General features: G+C 37.6%; 1 long non-coding RNA gene and 1 other non-coding gene across 2 annotated transcripts; one reads left to right on the forward strand and one right to left on the reverse strand.

Annotated features, from left to right (window-relative positions):
• The first annotated feature begins 1,445 nt into the window (after positions 1 to 1,445).
• LOC140179947 (uncharacterized) lies at positions 1,446 to 2,232 on the forward strand. The gene is made up of 2 exons (XR_011874188.1): positions 1,446 to 1,573; positions 2,000 to 2,232. It is a non-coding gene; the product is annotated as an uncharacterized lncRNA (long non-coding RNA).
• A 10,344-nt stretch (positions 2,233 to 12,576) lies between these two features.
• LOC112760824 (small nucleolar RNA R71) lies at positions 12,577 to 12,684 on the reverse strand. The gene has a single exon (XR_003181245.1). It is a non-coding gene; the product is annotated as a small nucleolar RNA R71 (small nucleolar RNA).
• Positions 12,685 to 18,981: the final 6,297 nt, after the last annotated feature.

Below are 18,981 nucleotides of genomic sequence, written 5' to 3' on the forward strand. Positions count from 1 at the left end.
CACTTCAGTTTAGAATTTGTTCAGACAATCTCCATATCTGTGAGAGAGATGAATTGAAGTTGAGATCTCTATTAACTCTAATTTGTGCCTAATTTAGCTTCATACGGATACTTTTTCTCTTGCTTCTATGATTTTAATGATTCCAGATTGCTATTTCTACACCTCTTCTATGGATTTCGTGAACTGAATTATAGAGAATGTAAGAATTGCAATCCTCAACTCAAGCTTCTCACGACTTCCAAAGTGAATGATAACCAAACAATCACACAACTGATGCTCTCATTGCAGATTCAGGATCAGCATCTGCTACAATTAATGGTAGCAAGAAAGTTTCACACCAAGACATTGAGCTTGTAAGCAAATCCTACTAGTTTATCAGGAAGCTAATTTAAAAAAAATATATCTAAAATCTTAAAACAAAATTTGTTTACAGATGTAGAATTTGATAGAAAGGTGGCTACAATTATATATGAATAAAGATGAAGTTGTGAAAATATTTTTTACCAGAGCAGGGATAGATCCTGGATTTACAACTCTAGGTATCCATCTTGAAATTCTCTATCATGCAATTTAAGTTTTTCATCCCATTAAACACATTTTCACCCCTGTAAAGAAGAGAATGATGATTTGTTCACCACCCGTGTAAATACATTTTCACTCTCATTTTCTGGTACTTTTTTTTAAAATCTACCTTTTTCTATAATTGATGTCATAACCTGTATTGTTCAATTTTCCTTGAAGTGGTATCTTCCTTACTAGCAATCATTGTGAAGAATAATTTTTCTTATTAGGTCCTGATCAACGTAATGTAACAAATGCTATCTAAATTATTCCTAATATGCTGTTAGCTCTACTGTGTACCTTTAGAAGAAGGTGGCTTAAGAAAATAGTTGGTTTTGCTTTTCTAGTACTTGCTACAGATTTCTATTATTAAGGGTAAAAAAATATGGGTTTTCTGCAGACATTGGATATTTATTTGGGGATACAAGTGAGCATTGCAGGTTTTTCTTGCCATATGTTCATTCTTGTTTACTCTTTAGTTTTACCACACTTCTGCTTTTAAAATTTCACGTCTATGAACCTACTTAAATACTAATGAATTTTATAGTTTTGAAATTCTAGCACATTTAAAGGCACCAAACAAGAGGTGCTCTTGTATTTATTCTTGGGTTCTAGATGCTGGATCTTGCCAACAATACTGTGTAGGTAAGGTCAAAGAATTAGAATGTGCTTCTTTCTGCTATCTTTATATTGATGAAAGAAAGTAAGTTTTCTTTTATGTTTTCAAATTTTAATTTGTAAGGCCAGCTTGGGCACTTTTGCTTGATCTTTCAGGTAGAACTTGCTTATTTTACATGCTTTCTTTGTTCACGTTCTCAACAATCACAATGTGAATTCTTGATTTTCATCTTGTATTAAATACTTTCTTGATATCAACGAAACATCATGATGCAATAATTTTTCTATTATTAGGTTCTGATCAACGCAATGTAGTAAATGTTATATTTTGTTCAGGAATGGCAGTTGGCAATATCCTGGGATATTCTGCTGGTGCTAGTGGAAAGTGGAACAGGTGAGGCCTTGCTAATATTTCGCACAGTGCTAACTACATAAAACTCATTGCTCATGTTCCTTTGAGAATGACATTATGTCAATGATGAAATGTAGAGATAAGCTCCCTTATTCATGCAAAGGTCACTAGTCATGGCATGTAATTCTAGCAATTAAAGCTATATAGCAGATTTCCTTATGAAATCAATTTGTTTGAAACAAGTCACAATAATTTGTTTTACATTTGTATGCTGAAGAGTTATTATAGGAGAAGGGATCTTTAGGATGGCGTAGAACAACTCATGTGAAGGTCTCTCAGAAGAATGAGGATTCTATCTTTTACAAAAGCATGCTTTTTTTTTTACCATATTTGTATTTTGTATAGGTTTTACTTGAAGTTAATGCTTATTTTTTGCTCATTGATATTATTTGTTTCTTACCTGAGCAGATGGTTTCCTTTCCTGAAAATAGAGCTTGTTGTGAAGCCTATGGCAATTTTAAGGGCGCATTTCTTGTTGCTGTGGTGGGTTACTATCTGATATTATTTTATATACTATTAGATCATATAAGATATGTAAATTTGATTGATCTAAGTTATTCATTTCGTACCAATTTGATTGATGTAATTTGTTTAAATTTCTGTTAATTCCATAATAATTACTATTTTTTAAAGTTAAATAATATTTAGTTTGATTGATGTAATATTTTCAATCCGTAATAGTAGTTTATAGCTTTCAAATATATTTAGTTTCAATTTTAAATTATTTGCAACCGTTCAGTTTGATGCAATTTTTTTTTAAAATTCAGTTTTTGTGGGGGTTTTAAACCGCCACAAAAATTTCAAAAACCGTCAAAAAATTCAACTCAAAACTCCCACAAAGTAGACAAAGAACCACCACTAAATTATGTCCTATGGGTTCTGCAAAACTGCCACGAATAAGCTCGTGGCACATCAAATTTTGGAGATTTAGGAAACTCCGAGTAACCTTTTGGTGAGGGTTTCAAACCCCCCACAACCCAGAAATAAAAACCGCCACAAATCAACTTGAATCTTTTAGTGTATTAGTCTTAAGTCTCCATTTGGAGAGGACCGCATTGTCGAATTGTCCATCAGCTCTAGTGCTGGGGCTAATCAAAATGAATATGATGATGTTGCAGACTTTGATGATTGTAAACCCTAGATAATTAGTATCTAATTAACCAATAAATTAATTATTATCTAAAGAAATTAAAAAATTAAATCTTATAGTTTAATAAAGTAGAAATAATAAAATATGAATTTTAACACTAATTTCAAAGGTTTTGACCTAAAAGTGGGGTGAACGGGCCAAACCGATCAAGTCGGGCCCATAATGGGCCCAAAGCCCAACCTAACTCACCATATATTAAGAGCATCAGCTCTTCTCCTTCCTCAAAATAAAGAAACACGCTGAAACATCAAAAGGGGGAGAAGCAAGCATAAGCAAACCCTTGATTCAATTTCCTCTCATTATGACTTTCAATCTGGAGTTCCGATCGCTGCACCATTTATGGCCACACGATCACCGCGTCGAGCTCTACAAAACTCACCAAACAATTTGGAAGGTAAGCCTCAATTTCTTTTCCACCTGCTCACCCCTTCTTTTTCAAAATCTTGAAGCCATTGTGTTGAGATTGTGTTGAATTTCGGTATTTAGGTTCGAACTAGCTTTATGGGCTTGTCGGGTCCTGTCCCAAACTCTTGTTGGTAAAGTGAGAAACCTATAACCCTTGTAAAATTGTTAAATTAGTAAATCCTATATTGATTTTAGTAATGTTGGTATGGAATTAGATTGTAAATATGTGATTTGGAACCAAATTGGTGGTATTGAAAGCTTGATTTTGGACCTTGAAGGCTGAGTTGTTGTCGGTGTGTATTTTGGCATTTGGGACGTCGGTGGGATGGTGGTGTTTGTGGTGTTCCGGGCTTAGGGAGGAATCAGCCAAGGTATGGTTTCGGTTTCTCGAAGATAATATATAATGTTTCGTGAAAACATAGGTTAGATGACCATAGGATAGGTGGGAAATGTGTGAATATGTTAATACTTAGTAATCTTGATGTAATGTGGAATTATATTGAGAATAGATTGATGAATGATGATTTTGTTATTTGATGAGTTTGGAGTTTGATGATGATAATGCATAATGATGAGTAATCTTGTTTGATCTTGGGTTGTATGGAGTAGGAAATTGATAAAAATGAGTAATTCATGCGATGGGAAGGCAATGGAATGGTAGTATACCTGTTCTAGATATGGTGAGTGTTGTTTTAAGGAATAATGCATTGGTATTGAGTTGAAAACTTGGTAAAAATAAAGGTTGGTGAATTTTGAGAAAAATTGATTTTTGACAAAACTTCGGCGGGCCATAACTCGGCTTCTGGACTCCCAAACTTCTCGAAACTTATTTTGAATGAAAATTGCTCCGTGAAGTTTACGCTGTTCAAAGAACACACCAAAAATGATTTTAACGAAAAAGTTGTGCTCGTCGAAAGTTTGGTGTGTAAATGTACTTTTCAGCACTTAGCAGCTTTTTACCATTACTGAGGGGCATGCGTACGCGACACACACAGACGCGATGTGGGCGTTAAGTTCTGTCCAGACGTTCCCGCGTATGCGGGATCCTATTTTTGAACACATTTTATTTTTGTCATTTAAACATGATTTCAAACTTCTAAATCTCTATTTTTAATCTTTAAGACCCTAAACTTAGTTTCAAATATAGTGAGGCATTAGTAATATTGAATAAGTGATGCACGGAAACTTGTCTCTTAACAAATCTCCCTCGGCAAGTATACCGAATTGTCGTCAAGTAATAACTCACAAAAGAATGAGGTCGAATCCCACAGGGATTGATTGGTCAAGCAACTTTAATTGGAGGAATGTTCTAGTTGAGCTAAGCAGAATTTGGTTTGAGAGTTGCAGGAAATTAAATGGCGGAAAAGTAAATAGCAGAAAATGTAAATGCTGGAAATAAAGAGCTGAAAATAAATGACGGAAAGTAAATTACAGAATCTTAAATGGGGAAAGGGAGTTTAGCATGAAAGTAAATGGCAGAAACTAAAGAGAATGGGTAAGATCAGAGATGAGGAATTCATTGGGCTTAGGAGATGTTGTATTCTCCGGATCAAGTTCATTTTCATCTCTTCCTCAATTAATGCATTCATTGATATCCTTGGCAATCTTAAGTGATTGAATTCTAATTCCTTGGTAACTCAATCTCTCAAATCTTGATCAATAGCTAATTCCTTGGTCTAATTGCTCATGAGAAGAGATGAAGTGTGGTCACTGTTTATACCACATGTATTTCCAAATCAAAGTATTGGGAGAATTATATGTTACCATATCTGCCCAAACCCCAATTTGGTCCAACATGAGAAAGCATTTCTAGCATGATCTCTTCATTCCTCTTCCAAGGTTCAGAAGAGATCCAAGTATGAATAGTTTCTTTTCCAAGACAACTATCCAATTGGATGAAGATTGAAAGCTTTCAAGTAAAATCAAGAGAAAAGAAAGAAGAAGAATAATGAAAACTATTATTGATCCATCAAATTACAACAGAGCTCCCTAACCCAATGAAAGGGGTTTAGTTGTTCATGGCTCTGGGAATGGAAAGCAAAGATGGAGAGTACATTCTGAAGTAAAACTAGAAGTTGCAGAGAAAGTAAAATTCTACAGAGAGTATTCCTCTCAATCCCCAAAAACTCTTCTCTAGTTCAAAACTACTCCTATATATACTACTCTTCTGATCTTCTAGTTGGCTCTTCAAGTCTTGGATATGGGCCTTTGGATCTTGAGTTGAAGCAGTTTTGAATCTTCAGTGGGCTCAGCTTTACTTGCAGAGAAAGTGTGAAGTAGGCATGGACTTTGGCTAGGACGTTAGTGGCGTTAACGTTAAGTGAAAATGTGGGTTCGAGAACGTTAGTGACAATCACCTTTTGCACTAACATTCCTAGCCCAAGATGAGTTACGTTAACTTCAACGTTAGTGGCACTAACGTGACCACTAACGTTGCCTCTTGATCCATCGCGAGCGTTATTGGCGTTTACCTTTGCCAATAACGTTGCCCTTAGCCCCTTCTTTCCTACGTTAGAGTCCACGTTAGTGTAGCTAACGTGACTCTTAACGTGGGTATGCCTCAACTTCGAGAGCGTTAGTGACACTTACCTTTGTCACTAACGCTCCAAACACCCCTTCTCACGTTAGTGCCCCATGTTAATTATCTTAATGTGGCCACTAACGTGGTGGTGATTGCCTTCTCCAACGTTAGTGACAAAGATGAGTGTCACTAACGTTGGCTCATCAATTCTTTCCTCCACGTTAGCTTCCACGTTAATGTAATTAACGTGGCAACTAACATGGCTCATAGTGGCTTGTTCCAACGTTAGTGACAAAGGTGAGTGTCACTAACGTTGGCGATTCCTTGCTCTTCCCACGTTAGAGTTTACGGTAATGTAGTTAACGTGACTCTTAACGTAGCCAATTGGGCTTAGTCCAACGTTAGTGACAAAGGTGAGTGTTACTAACGTTGGCATTGTCTTTCCTCTCCACGTTAGAGTTCACATTAACTGAGTTAATGTGACTCTTAACGTAGCAAATTGCCAATTGGGAGCGTTTGTGGTATTCACTTTTACCACTAACGCTGGAGCTTCCTTTTTCTCCACGTTAACTACCACGTTAATGTAGTTAATGTGGCAATTAACGTGGGCCACGATGGTTTCGAAGGCGTTATTGGGGATCACTTTTCTCACTAACGTTGCAAGTGTATGCCCATTCCATGTTAGTGGTCACGTTAATTAGATTAACGTGGCTGCTAACGTGGTTCTTCCTTGCTTCCTTTGTCCTGAAATCAAGCAAATACAATGCATCAAAGCTCTAATCCAAGTTATGATATCATGCATCATCTATTTTATCATTCAATTCCTGCATAATTCTCATAAAATGATGTACAAATTCATGATGTTTGCTTGAATCAAGATGTAAGTGATTATCTACCCAGAACTTGCTGAATTCCTAAGAAAATGCATGAAATTACCCTAAAACAATAAAGAAAAGGTCAGTGAAACTGGCCAAAATCCCTGACATCACAACACCAAACTTAAAGCTTGCTTGTCCCTAAGCAAGTACTGAAACATGAGAATGATGAATGAATTGTCAAGAGGAATGAATCATTATTGTGGAAGTCATATCCTTGGTTTTATGGGGTTTCATGCATAGCAACTTAGGTTCATTCTTTTACTGGCTTTCAGACCTTTATCATGCCCTGGAATACTCACTCGATTGCACCCTTTGAGACTTTTATTTATTGATCCCCTTGTCTTTCCACGGTTTATTGCATCCTTAAGCTAAGTGTTCTGTGAGGGGACGACTCTTTAAGATAAGCTTTTAGCCAACACTCCCAAACTAGTTGGTTCAAGGTGCTAGGTGTTGAAACACCCCTAAGGACTTACTCCCTCAAGTCTCTCTCCCCCATACATGCACACCACAGGCACATGGTTTGTTATTTTCTTTCCTTGAGGCCTTGGTGTCCAGCACCTCTTTGGGTTACTAAATGTTCTGTAGCAAGGTTGCTCTTGATAGTGGATTTTCAGTTGATAATCCCGGGTTAGTTAACCCAAGTTACCAAGTGATGAAGCACTCCTAAGAACTTATTCATCCAAGCAGATCCTTGGTACAAGAGCACCACAGACATATTCCTCAAGATTCAAGCCCTTGGTGCCTAGCCTTATTTCTTATTACTTTTCTTTCTTTTTCAACTCTTATTGTTCTTTTCCTTTTTCTTATTAGGATCTTGTTATTTAGCTAGTCTCATGGGGTGTGTTTCAAGCATATGATTCAGGACAGATAGTTGCCTTCCTACCTTGTTGGTGAACCAACTTAGCTAAGTGATTACTACACCACAAATTTAAGGATCTACTCCACAACTTGAACATCACTCTGGTCTTTCATAACATCTCTTTTTATTTGGCTTAAAAGGACAAACATGCAATAAGCAAGATGCAGATAAAAATAGGTAACTTGAACCAGCACACATATGACAAAAGCAAGGAAAATACTAAAGACAGAATTGAAAATCCTAAACTACCATGGAAGCATGTTCTATTTCATACATGATTTTTCTTATTTAAAACTTGAAAAAGATGGGACAATAAGGGAACTCCACCACCTTTTACTCATGGGGTTGCTCATGCTCTCCCTCTTGTTTGTCCCCTTTGTGTCCACTTGTGTTTCCTTGCATTCGTGCCAGTCTAGCTTTTTTCCAATCCTCAAGTGCCTTCCTTACTGATTCATGACTCTTTTCTACCCTCTCTCTTTCTTGTTGCACTAATTCATCCTTCACTTTTTCATAGCTTGTGATTCCCGGATGCAGTATAGGCAGTTGTCCGACTAAGTAGCCGAGTCTGGCCTGAGTGTTCACATGATGTCCAGTCTGGTTCATGTAAACTCCTTTTGAAAATGCCCTGTATTCGTCAAAGAGTTCTGCCTGTTCTAATTGTTTCTGATGCATTTCATGTATGTGTGCACCTTGATGTGCTTGGATGTTGATTAGCTTTTGGATGGCCTCTTGTTGTTGATCCTGCCTTTGTTCTAACCTGTGGAAGGATTCACCCCATTGTTTCCCTTGTTCCAATTGTTGTTCCATCATCTGCTTTTGCCACTCCCCCTGTTGATTCGTCCATCTAGAGAATGATTCTTCTTGGCGATCCATCATTTGTAGTTGGAGCTCCTTCTGTGCCTCTTGATTCTCCCAATATTGCCTAGATAAGCCATCAATGGCTTCTTGTAATTGGTGCATGTTCAAGGTGGCTGCGGCTTGCTCCTATGGGTTTTGCCCTTCTATAGCTTGATGGGCTACTCTCTTTCTTATCCTTCGTTGAGGTAGGGGAGATGCAACAGCATGCATACGCCGGACAGTAATTGGGATACCAACTTTTATTCATTCGGGGTTTTCATCTTCGAACACCACCCCAGCCCTGTCGCACAGGCAAAAAATGGTGCTGGGATAGCCTAATGATGAGCGGATAATTTATACGCTTTTTGGCATTATTTTTAGTATATTTTTAGTAGAATCTAGTTACTTTTAGGGATGTTTTCATTAGTTTTTATGTTAAATTCACATTTCTGGACTTTACTATGAGTTTGTGTATTTTTCTGTGATTTCAGGTATTTTCTGGCTGAAATTGAGGGACTTGAGCAAAAATCAGATTCAGAGGTTGAAGAAGGACTGCTGATGCTGTTGGATTCTGACCTCCCTGCAATCAAAGTGGATTTTCTGGAGCTACAGAACTCAAAATGGCGCGCTTCCAATTGTGTTGGAAAGTAGACATCCAGGGCTTTCCAGAAATATATAATACTCCATACTTTGGCCGAGTTTAGACGATGTAAAAGGGCGTTGAACGCCAATTCTACGCTGCTGTCTGGAGTTAAACGCCAAAAACACGTTACAAGCCAGAGTTGAACACCAGAAATACGTTACAAACTGGCGTTCAACTCCAAGAAGGACCTCTGCACGTGTAACATTCAAGCTCAGCCCAAGCACATACCAAGTGGGACCCAGAAGTGGATTTATGCATCAATTACTTATTTCTGTAAACCCTAGTAACTAGTTTATTATAAATAGGACTTTTTACTATTGTATTTGACATCTTGGGACGTCGGGTTCTTAGATCATGGGGGCTGGCCATTCGGCCATGCCTGAACCTTTCACTTATGTATTTTTAACGGTAGAGTTTCTACACTCCATAGATTAAGGTGTGGAGCTCTGCTGTTCCTCATGAATTAATGCAAAGTACTACTATTTTTCTATTCAACTCAACTTATTCCGCTTCTAAGATATTCATTCGCACTTCAACATGAATGTGATGAATGTGACAATCATTATCATTCCCCCATGAACGCGTGTCTGACAACCACTTCCGTTCCACCTTAGATTGGATTATTATCTCTTGGATCTCTTAATCAGAATCTTCGTGGTATAAGCTAGATAGATGGCGGCATTCATGAGAATCCGGAAAGTCTAAACCTTGTCTGTGGTATTCCAAGTAGGATTCTGGGATTGAATGACTGTGACGAACTTCAAACTCGCGAGTGCTGGGCGTAGTGACAGACACAAAAGGATAGTAAATCCTATTCCAGTATGATCGAGAACCTCCAGATGATTAGCCATGCCGTGACAGAGCATTTGGATCATTTTCACAGAGAGGATGGGATGTAGCCATTGACAACGGTGATGCCCTTACAGAAAGCTTGCCATGGAAAGGAGTAGGACTAATTGGATGAAGACAGTGGGAAAGCAGAGATTCAGAGGAACGAAAGCATCTCTATACGCTTATCTGAAATTCTCACCAATGAATTACATAAGTATTTCTATCTTTATTTTCTGTTTATTTATTATTATTATTCGAAAACTCCATAACCATTTGATATCCGCCTGACTGAGATTTACAAGATGACCATAGCTTGCTTCATACCGACAATCTCCGTGGGATCGACCTTACTCACGTAAGGTTTATTACTTGGACGATCCAGTGCACTTGCTGGTTAGTTGTATCGAAGTTGTGAATGAAAAACAATTTATTAAGACGTGCATTCAGAGTTTTTGGCGCCGTTGCCTGAGATCACAATTTCGTGCACCAAGTTTTTGGCGCCGTTGCCGGGGATTGTTCGAGTTTGGACAACTGACGGTTCATTATGTTGCTCAGATTAGGTAATTTTCTTCTTATTTTGTTTTCAAAAAGTTTTCAAAAAAATCTTTCAAAAAAATTCCTCATCTGTTTTCGAAAATTATTCTAAATTTTTAAGAATGAATTCTAGAGTTTCATGAAAAATGTTGGAGCCTGGCTGGCTGTAAAGCCATGTCTAATTCTTTTGGATAGGGGCTTCCAACCATCAGCATAGAGGCAAGTTAATTGGAATGTCAGCTGTGGCATGTCTGAGTTACATACTAAAGCTTGGCTGGCTATTAAGCCATGCCTAACCCTCAGATTGGAGCTTTAGACTAAAAAGCAAGATTCTTGGAATTCATATTAAAACTTTTGAAATCCTTATTTTCTTTTTTCTATATGTTTTTCGAAAATAATATACAAAAATCCAAAAAAAATAATTATAAAATCATAAAAATAAAAAATATTTCATGTTTCTTGTTTGAGTCTTGAGTCAGTTTTTAAGTTTGGTGTCAATTGCATGTTTTAAAGTTTGCATAAAATTTTCGAAAAATTCATGCATTCATAGTGTTCTTCATGATCTTCAAGTTGTTCTTGGTAAGTCTTCTTGTTTGATCTTGATGTTTTCTCGTTTTGTGTTGTATGGTGTTTTTCATATGCATTCTTGAATTCTTAGTGCCTAAGCATTAAAGATTTCTAAGTTTAGTGTCTTGCATGTTTTCTTTGCATTAAAAATTTTTCAAAAATATGTTCTTGATGTTCATCATGATCTTCATAGTGTTCTTGGTGTTCATCTTGACATTCATAGCATTCTTGCATGCATTCATTGTTTTGATCCAAAATTTTCATGCATTGCATCATTTTCATGTTTTTCTCTCTCATCATTAAAAATTCAAAAATCAAAAAAATATCTTCCCCTTTTTCTCTCTTAAAATTTCGAAAATTAGATTTGACTTTTTCAAAAATTTTTAAAATCTAGTTGTTTTTATGAGTCAAATCAAATTTTCAATTTAAAATTCTTATCTTTTTCAAAATCTTTTTCAAAAATAAAATCTTTTTCATTTTTCTTAGTTATTTTCGAAAATTTTAAAAATATTTTTCAAAAATCTTTTTCTTATCTTTATCACATAATTTTCGAAAATATCATCAATTAATGTTTTGATTCAAAAATTTCAAGTTTGTTACTTACTTGTTAAGAAAGATTCAAACTTTAAGTTCTAGAATCATATCTTGTGATTTCTTGTGAGTCAAGTCATTATTTGTGATTTTAAAATTCAAATCTTTTTCAAAACTAATTTCAATCATATCTTTTCAAAAATATCTTTTTATCTTATCTTTTTTAAAATCATATCTTTTTCAAAAATTTGATTTTAAAATATCTTTTCTAAACTTCTTATCTTCTTATCTTTTCAAAAATTGATTTTCAAAATTTGTTTCAACTAACTAACTAACTTTTTGTTTGTTTCTTATCTTTTTCAAAACTACCTAACTAACTCTCTCTCTCTCTCTAATTTTCGAAAATATCTTCCCTCTTTTTCAAAATTTCTTTTTAATTAACTAATTATTTTAATTTTTTATTTTAATTCTCGAAAATTACTAACCTTTTTCAAAAACTATTTTCGAAAATCACTAACTCTTTTTCAAAAATTATTTTCGAAAATCCTCTTCCTCACTCACCAAAAATCCGAACCCCCTCTCTCTCTGAGTTCAGATTTTCTCTTCTTCTTTTCTTCTACTCACACAGGGACCTCTATACCTGGGCAAAAAGGATCCCTATTATTATTATTATTTTTTTGTTCTCTCTTTTTCATATGAGCAGGAGCAAGGACAAGAATATTCTTGTTGAAGCAGACCCTGAACCTGAAAGGACTCTGAAGAGGAAACTAAGAGAAGCTAAATTACAACAATCCAGCAAGCACCTTTCAGAAATTTTCGAACAGGAAGAGGAGATGGCAGCCGAAAATAATAATAATGCAAGGAGGATGCTTGGTGACTTTACTGCACCTAATTCCAATTTACATGGAAGAAGCATCTCCATCCCTACCATTGGAGCAAACAATTTTGAGCTTAAACCTCAACTAGTTTCTCTGATGCAACAAAACTGTAAGTTTTATGGACTTCCATCTGAAGATCCCTTTCAGTTCTTAACTGAATTCTTGCAGATCTGTGATACTATTAAGACCAATGGAGTAGATCCTGAAGTCTACAGGCTCATGCTTTTCCCTTTTGCCGTGAGAGACAGAGCTAGAATATGGTTGGATTCTCAACCCAAAGATAGCCTGAACTCTTGGGATAAGCTGGTCATGGCTTTCTTAGCCAAGTTCTTTCCTCCTCAAAAGCTTAGTAAGCTTAGAGTGGATGTTCAAACCTTCAGACAGAAAGAAGGTGAATCCCTCTATGAAGCTTGGGAGAGATACAAGCAACTGACCAAAAAGTGTCCTTCTGACATGCTTTCAGAACGGACCATCTTGGATATATTCTATGATGGTTTATCTGAGCTATCAAAGATGTCATTGGATACTTCTGCAGGTGGATCCATTCACCTAAAGAAAACGCCTACAGAAGCACAAGAACTCATTGACATGGTTACTAATCTCATGTACACTTCTGAGAGGAATCTTGTGAGTAATGGGACGCCTCAGAAGAAGGGAGTTCTTGAAATTGATACTCTGAATGCCATATTGGCTCAGAACAAAATATTAACTCAACAAGTCAATATGATTTCTCAAAGTCTGAATGGAATGCAAGCTGCATCCAACAGTACTCAAGAGGCATCTTCTGAAGAAGAAGCTTATGATCCTGAGAACCCTGCAATAGCAGAGGTAAATTATATGGGTGAACCATATGGAAACACTTATAATCCCTCATGGAGAAATCACCCAAATCTCTCATGGAAGGATCAAAAGCCTCAACAAGGCTTTAATAATGGTGGAAGAAATAGGTTTAACAATAGTAAACCTTTTCCATCATCCACTCAGCAACAGACAGAGAACTCTGAACAAAATACATCTAATTTAGCAAACTTAGTCTCTGATCTATCTAAGGCCACTGTAAGTTTCATGAATGAAACAAGGTCCTCAATTAGAAATCTGGAGGCACAAGTGGGCCAGTTGAGTAAAAGGATCACTAAAATCCCTCCTAGTACTCTCCCAAGCAATACAGAAGAAAATCCAAAAGGAGAGTGCAAGGCCATTGACATAGTCAACACGACTGAACCTAGAGAGGAAGAGGAGGACGTAAATCCCAAGGAGGAAGACCTCCTGGGACGTCTAGTGATCAATAAGGAGCTTCTCTCTGAGGAACCAAAGAAATCTGAGGCTCAACTAGAGACCATAGAGATTCCATTAAACCTCCTTATGCCATTCATGGGCTCTGATGAGTATTCCTCTTCTGAAGAGAAGGAGGATGTTACTAAGGAGCAAGTTACCAAGTTCCTTGGTGCAATCATGAAGCTGAATGCCAATTTATTTGGTAAAGAGACTTGGGGAGATGAACCTCCCCTATTCACCAATGAACTAAATGCATTGGATCAACTGAGATTGCCTCAGAAGAAACAGGATCCTGGAAAATTCCTAATACCTTGTACCATAGGCACCATGACCTTTGAGAAGGCTCTATGTGACCTGGGGTCAGGAATAAACCTCATGCCACTCTCTATAATGGAGAAACTGGGAATCTTTGAGGTACAAGCTGCTAAAATCTCATTAGAGATGGTAGACAATTCCAGAAAACAGGCTTATGGACAAGTAAAGGACATATTAGTAAAGGTTGAAGGCCTTTACATCCCTGCTGATTTCATAATCCTAAACACTAGGAAGGATGAGGATGAATCCATCATCCTTGAAAGACCCTTCCTAGCCACAACAAGAGCTGTGATTGATGTTGACAGAGGCGAATTAGTCCTTCAATTGAATGAGGACTCCCTTGAGTTTAAAACTCAAGGACATCCTTCTGTAAACATGGAAAAGAGGCACAGTAAGCTTCTCTCAAAACAGAGTCAACCAGAGCCCCCACAGTTAAACTCTAAGTTTGGTGTTGGGAGGCCACAACCAAACTCTAAGTTTGGTGTTGAACTCCCGTATCCAAACTCTAAGTTTGGTGTTGGGGAGTCTCAACAATGCTCTGAACATCTATGAGGCTCCATGAGAGCCCACTGTCAAGCTATTGACATTAAAGAAGCGCTTGTTGGGAGGCAACCCAATTTTTATTTATCTAATTTTAATTTATTTTTATTTTTATTTCATGTTTTATTAGGTTCATGATCATGTGGAGTCACAAAATAAATAAAAAAATTGAAAACGGAATCAAAAACAGCAGAAGAAAAATCACACCCTGGAGGAGGATCTTACTGGCGTTTAAACACCAGTAAGGAGCATCTGGCTGGCGTTCAACACCAGAACAGAGCATGTTTCTGGCATTGAATGCCAGAAACAAGCAGCATCCTGGCGTTCAGATGCCAGAAATGCACAGTGAAGAAGAGCTAGCACTGAACGCCAGAAACAAGCATCTGGATGGCGTTCAACGCCAGAAATATGCTGCATCTGGGCGCTGAACGCCCAGAACAAGCATCAATTCGGCATTTAAACGCCAGAATTGCATGCAAAGGCATTTTACATGCCTAATGGGTGTAGGGATGTAAATCTTTGACACCTCAGGATTTGTGAATCTCACAGGATCCCCACCCACCTCACCCTCTCTCTTTTCATTCATGGTCATCCCTTCTATTTTCCATTCACCACTCACATCCATACATACATCCCTCCATCTTCTCCATATCTTCTTCTTCTTCTTCTATTCTTTCTTCTTTTGCTCGAGGGTGAGCAACATTCTAAGTTTGGTGTGGTAAAAGCATAAGCTTTTTGTTTTTCCATTACCATTGATGGCACCTAAGACCGGAGAAACCTCTAGAAAAGGGGAAGGGAAGATAAATGCTTCCACCTCCGAGTCATGGGAGATGGAAAGATTCATCTCAAGGGTCTATAGCTCAGTGGTAGAACATGTGGCCGCAAATCAAGAGATCCCGGAGATGCCTCAAATGCATTTTCCTCCACAAAACTATTGGGAGCAAATCATCACCTCCCTAGGAGAATTAAGTTCCAACATGGGACAATTAAGGGTGGAACATCAAGAGCACTCCATCATTCTTCATGAAATTAGAGAAGATCAAAAAGAAATGAGGGAGGAGCAACAAAGACAAGGAAGAGACATAGAAGAGCTCAAGGACATCATTGGTTCCTCAAGAAGGAAACGCCACCATCACTAAGGTGGATTCATTCCTTGTTCTTAAATTCTCTGTTTTTCATTTTCTTTATGCTAAGTGCTTATCCATGTTTGTGTCTTATTACATGATCATTAGTAATTAGTAACTATGTCTTAAAGTTATGAATGTCCTATGAATCCATCACCTCTCTTAAATGAAAAAATGTTTTAATTCAAAAGAACAAGAAGTACATGAGTTTTGAATTTATCCTTGAACTTAGTTTAATTATATTGATGTGGTGACAATGCTTCTTGTTTTCTGAATGAATGCCTGAACAGTGCATATATATTTTGAAGTTGTTGTTTAAGAATGTTAAATATGTTGGCTCTTGAAAGAATGATGACAAGGACATGTTACTTGATAATCTGAAAAATCATAAAAATGATTCTTGAAGCAAGAAAAAGCAGCAAAGAACAAAGCTTGCAGAAAAAAAAAAAGAAAAAAATAGCAAAAAAATAGAAAGAAAAAGAAAAAGCAAGCAGTAAAAGTCAAAGCTCTTAAAACCAAAAGGCAAGAGCAAAAAGCCAATAACCCTTAAAACCAAAAGGCAAGGGTAAATAAAAAAGATCCCAAGGCTTTGAGAATCAGTAGATAGGAGGGCCTAAAGGAATAAAATCCTGGCCTAAGCGGCTAAACCAAGTTGTCCCTAACCATGTGCTTGTGGCGTGAAGGTGTCAAGTGAAAACTTGAGACTGAGCGGTTAAAGTCAAGGTCCAAAGCAAAAAAAGAGTGTGCTTAAGAACCCTGGACACCTCTAATTGGGGACTTTAGCAAAGCTGAGTCACAATCTGAAAAGGTTCACCCAATTATGTGTCTGTGGCATTTATGTATCCGGTGGTAATACTGGAAAACAAAGTGCTTAGGACCACGGCCAAGACTCATAAAGTAGCTGTGTTCAAGAATCATCATACTGAACTAGGAGAATCAATAACACTATCTGAACTCTGAGTTCCTATAGATGCCAATCATTCTGAACCTCAATGGATAAAGTGAGATGCCAAAACTATTCAAGAGGCAAAAAGCTACAAGTCCCGCTCATCTGATTGGAGCTATGTTTCATTGATAGTTTGGAATTTATAGTATATTCTCTTCTTTTTATCCTAATTGATTTTCAGTTGCTTGGGGACAAGCAACAATTTAAGTTTGGTGTTGTGATGAGCGGATAATTTATACGCTTTTTGGCATTGTTTTTAGTATGTTTTTAGTAGAATCTAGTTACTTTTAGGGATGTTTTCATTAGTTTTTATGTTAAATTCACATTTCTGGACTTTACTATAAGTTTGTGTGTTTTTCTGTGATTTCAGGTATTTTCTGGCTGAAATTGAGGGACTTGAGCAAAAATCAGATTCAGAGGTTGAAGAAGGACTACTGATGCTGTTGGATTCTGATCTCCCTGCACTCAAAGTGAATTTTCTGGAGCTACAGAACTCAAAATGGCGCGCTTCCAATTGCGTTGAAAAGTAGACATCTAGGGCTTTCCAGAAATATATAATAGTCCATACTTTGGTCGAGTTTAGACGACGTAAAAGGGCGTTGAACGCCAATTCTACGCTGCTGTCTGGAGTTAAACGCCAGAAACACGTTACAAGCCAGAGTTGAATGCCAGAAATATGTTACAAACTGGCGTTCAACTCCAAGAAGGACCTCTGCACCAAGTGGGTCCCGGAAGTAGATTTATGCATCAATTACTTATTTCTGTAAACCCTAGTAACTAGTTTATTATAAATAGGACTTTTTACTATTGTATTTGACATCTTGGGACGTCTGGTTCTTAGATCATGGGGGCTGGCCATTCGGCCATGCCTGAACCTTTCACTTATGTATTTTTAATGGTAGAGTTTCTACACTCCATAGATTAAGGTGTGGAGCTCTGCTATTCCTCATGAATTAATGCAAAGTACTACTGTTTTTCTATTCAACTCAACTTATTCCGCTTCTAAGATATTCTTTCGCACTTCAACATGAATGTGATGAATGTGACAATCATCATCATTCCCCCACGAACGCGTGCCTGACAACCACTTCCGTTCCACCTTAGATTGGATGATTATCTCTTGGATCTCTTAATCAGAATCTTCGTGGTATAAGCTAGATAAATGGCGGCATTCATGAGAATCTGGAAAGTCTAAACCTTGTCTGTGGTATTTCGAGTAGGATTCTGGGATTGAGTGACTGTGACGAACTTCAAACTCGCGAGTGCTGGGCGTAGTGACAGACGCAAAAGGATAGTAAATCCTATTCCAGTATGATCGAGAACCTCCAGATGATTAGCCATGCTGTGACAGAGCATTTGGATCATTTTCACAGAGAGGATGGGATGTAGCCATTGACAACGGTGATGCCCTTACAGAAAGCTTGCCATGGAAAGGAGTAGGACTGATTGGATGAAGACAGTGGGAAAGCAGAGATTCAGAGGAATGAAAGCATCTCTATACGCTTATCTGAAATTCTCACCAATGAATTACATAAGTATTTCTATCTTTATTTTCTGTTTATTTATTATTATTATTCGAAAACTCCATAACCATTTGATATTCGCCTGACTGAGATTTACAAGATGACCATAGCTTGCTTCATACCGACAATCTCCGTGGGATCGACCCTTACTCACGTAAGGTTTATTACTTGGACGACCCAGTGCACTTGCTGGTTAGTTGTGCGAAGTTGTGAAGTTATGTTTGGACCATGGTATGGTGCACCAGTTATTGGCGCCATTGCCAAGGGACAATCAATTTTGAACAACAATTCACAAATTTTACAACCTCAGAGTAACAATTTCGCATACCACCTAACCTTCCTCCAGAATCACTTTTGACGTTCTGCCTTTGTCATGGTGGTTGGTAATGCTTCATATCTTCCCCTCTTGCAGTAAACCTATATCCATTGGCTTCATCAAGGATCTCCATATGTTCTAGAGAGAGAACTTTGTTGATGGTGAAAACCTTAGATAACTGAGATGGGATGGTGGGGAGATGAGGTGGGATATCTAGGAAGTAGGCTGAGATCACTTTATCCCCTAGAGAGAAATCCTCTGTAGGGATCTTCTTGTTCCTTCATCTCTTTAGTGCCTTCTTCTTTGTTTCTTTTGCTGTTGCCCTGCTCTTTGTGGTCTCTTTTCCTAGGGAGACTTTGTTGCTGGTCTCATATGATTATGGTGGTTTTGCCTCCACTTGAGTTTCCTTTAGCTGTGATACCTTCTGGCTATTTTGCTTAACAACCAAGGGGATTCCCAGGTGTACATTTTGTGCTTCAGTGCTGGTTTCTCCCACCAGTGCTTTGTTGTGATTTTCCCTTGGTTCCTTGTTTTCCTGATCTGCTTCTTGTGAGGGTTTGAAGACATTGAATGCGAGTTGTTTATCATGTATCCTCAGTATTAGCTCTCCTTGCTCCACATCTATGAGCGCTCTGGCTGTAGCTAGGAACGGTCTTTCCAATATGATTGGGTAGATGGGACTCTCTTCCATTTCCAATATGACAAAATCTGTGGGGA

The sequence above is a fragment of the Arachis hypogaea genome, chromosome 16, assembly GCF_003086295.3.
Source record: "Arachis hypogaea cultivar Tifrunner chromosome 16, arahy.Tifrunner.gnm2.J5K5, whole genome shotgun sequence".
In the NCBI taxonomy this organism is placed as follows: domain Eukaryota; kingdom Viridiplantae; phylum Streptophyta; class Magnoliopsida; order Fabales; family Fabaceae; genus Arachis; species Arachis hypogaea.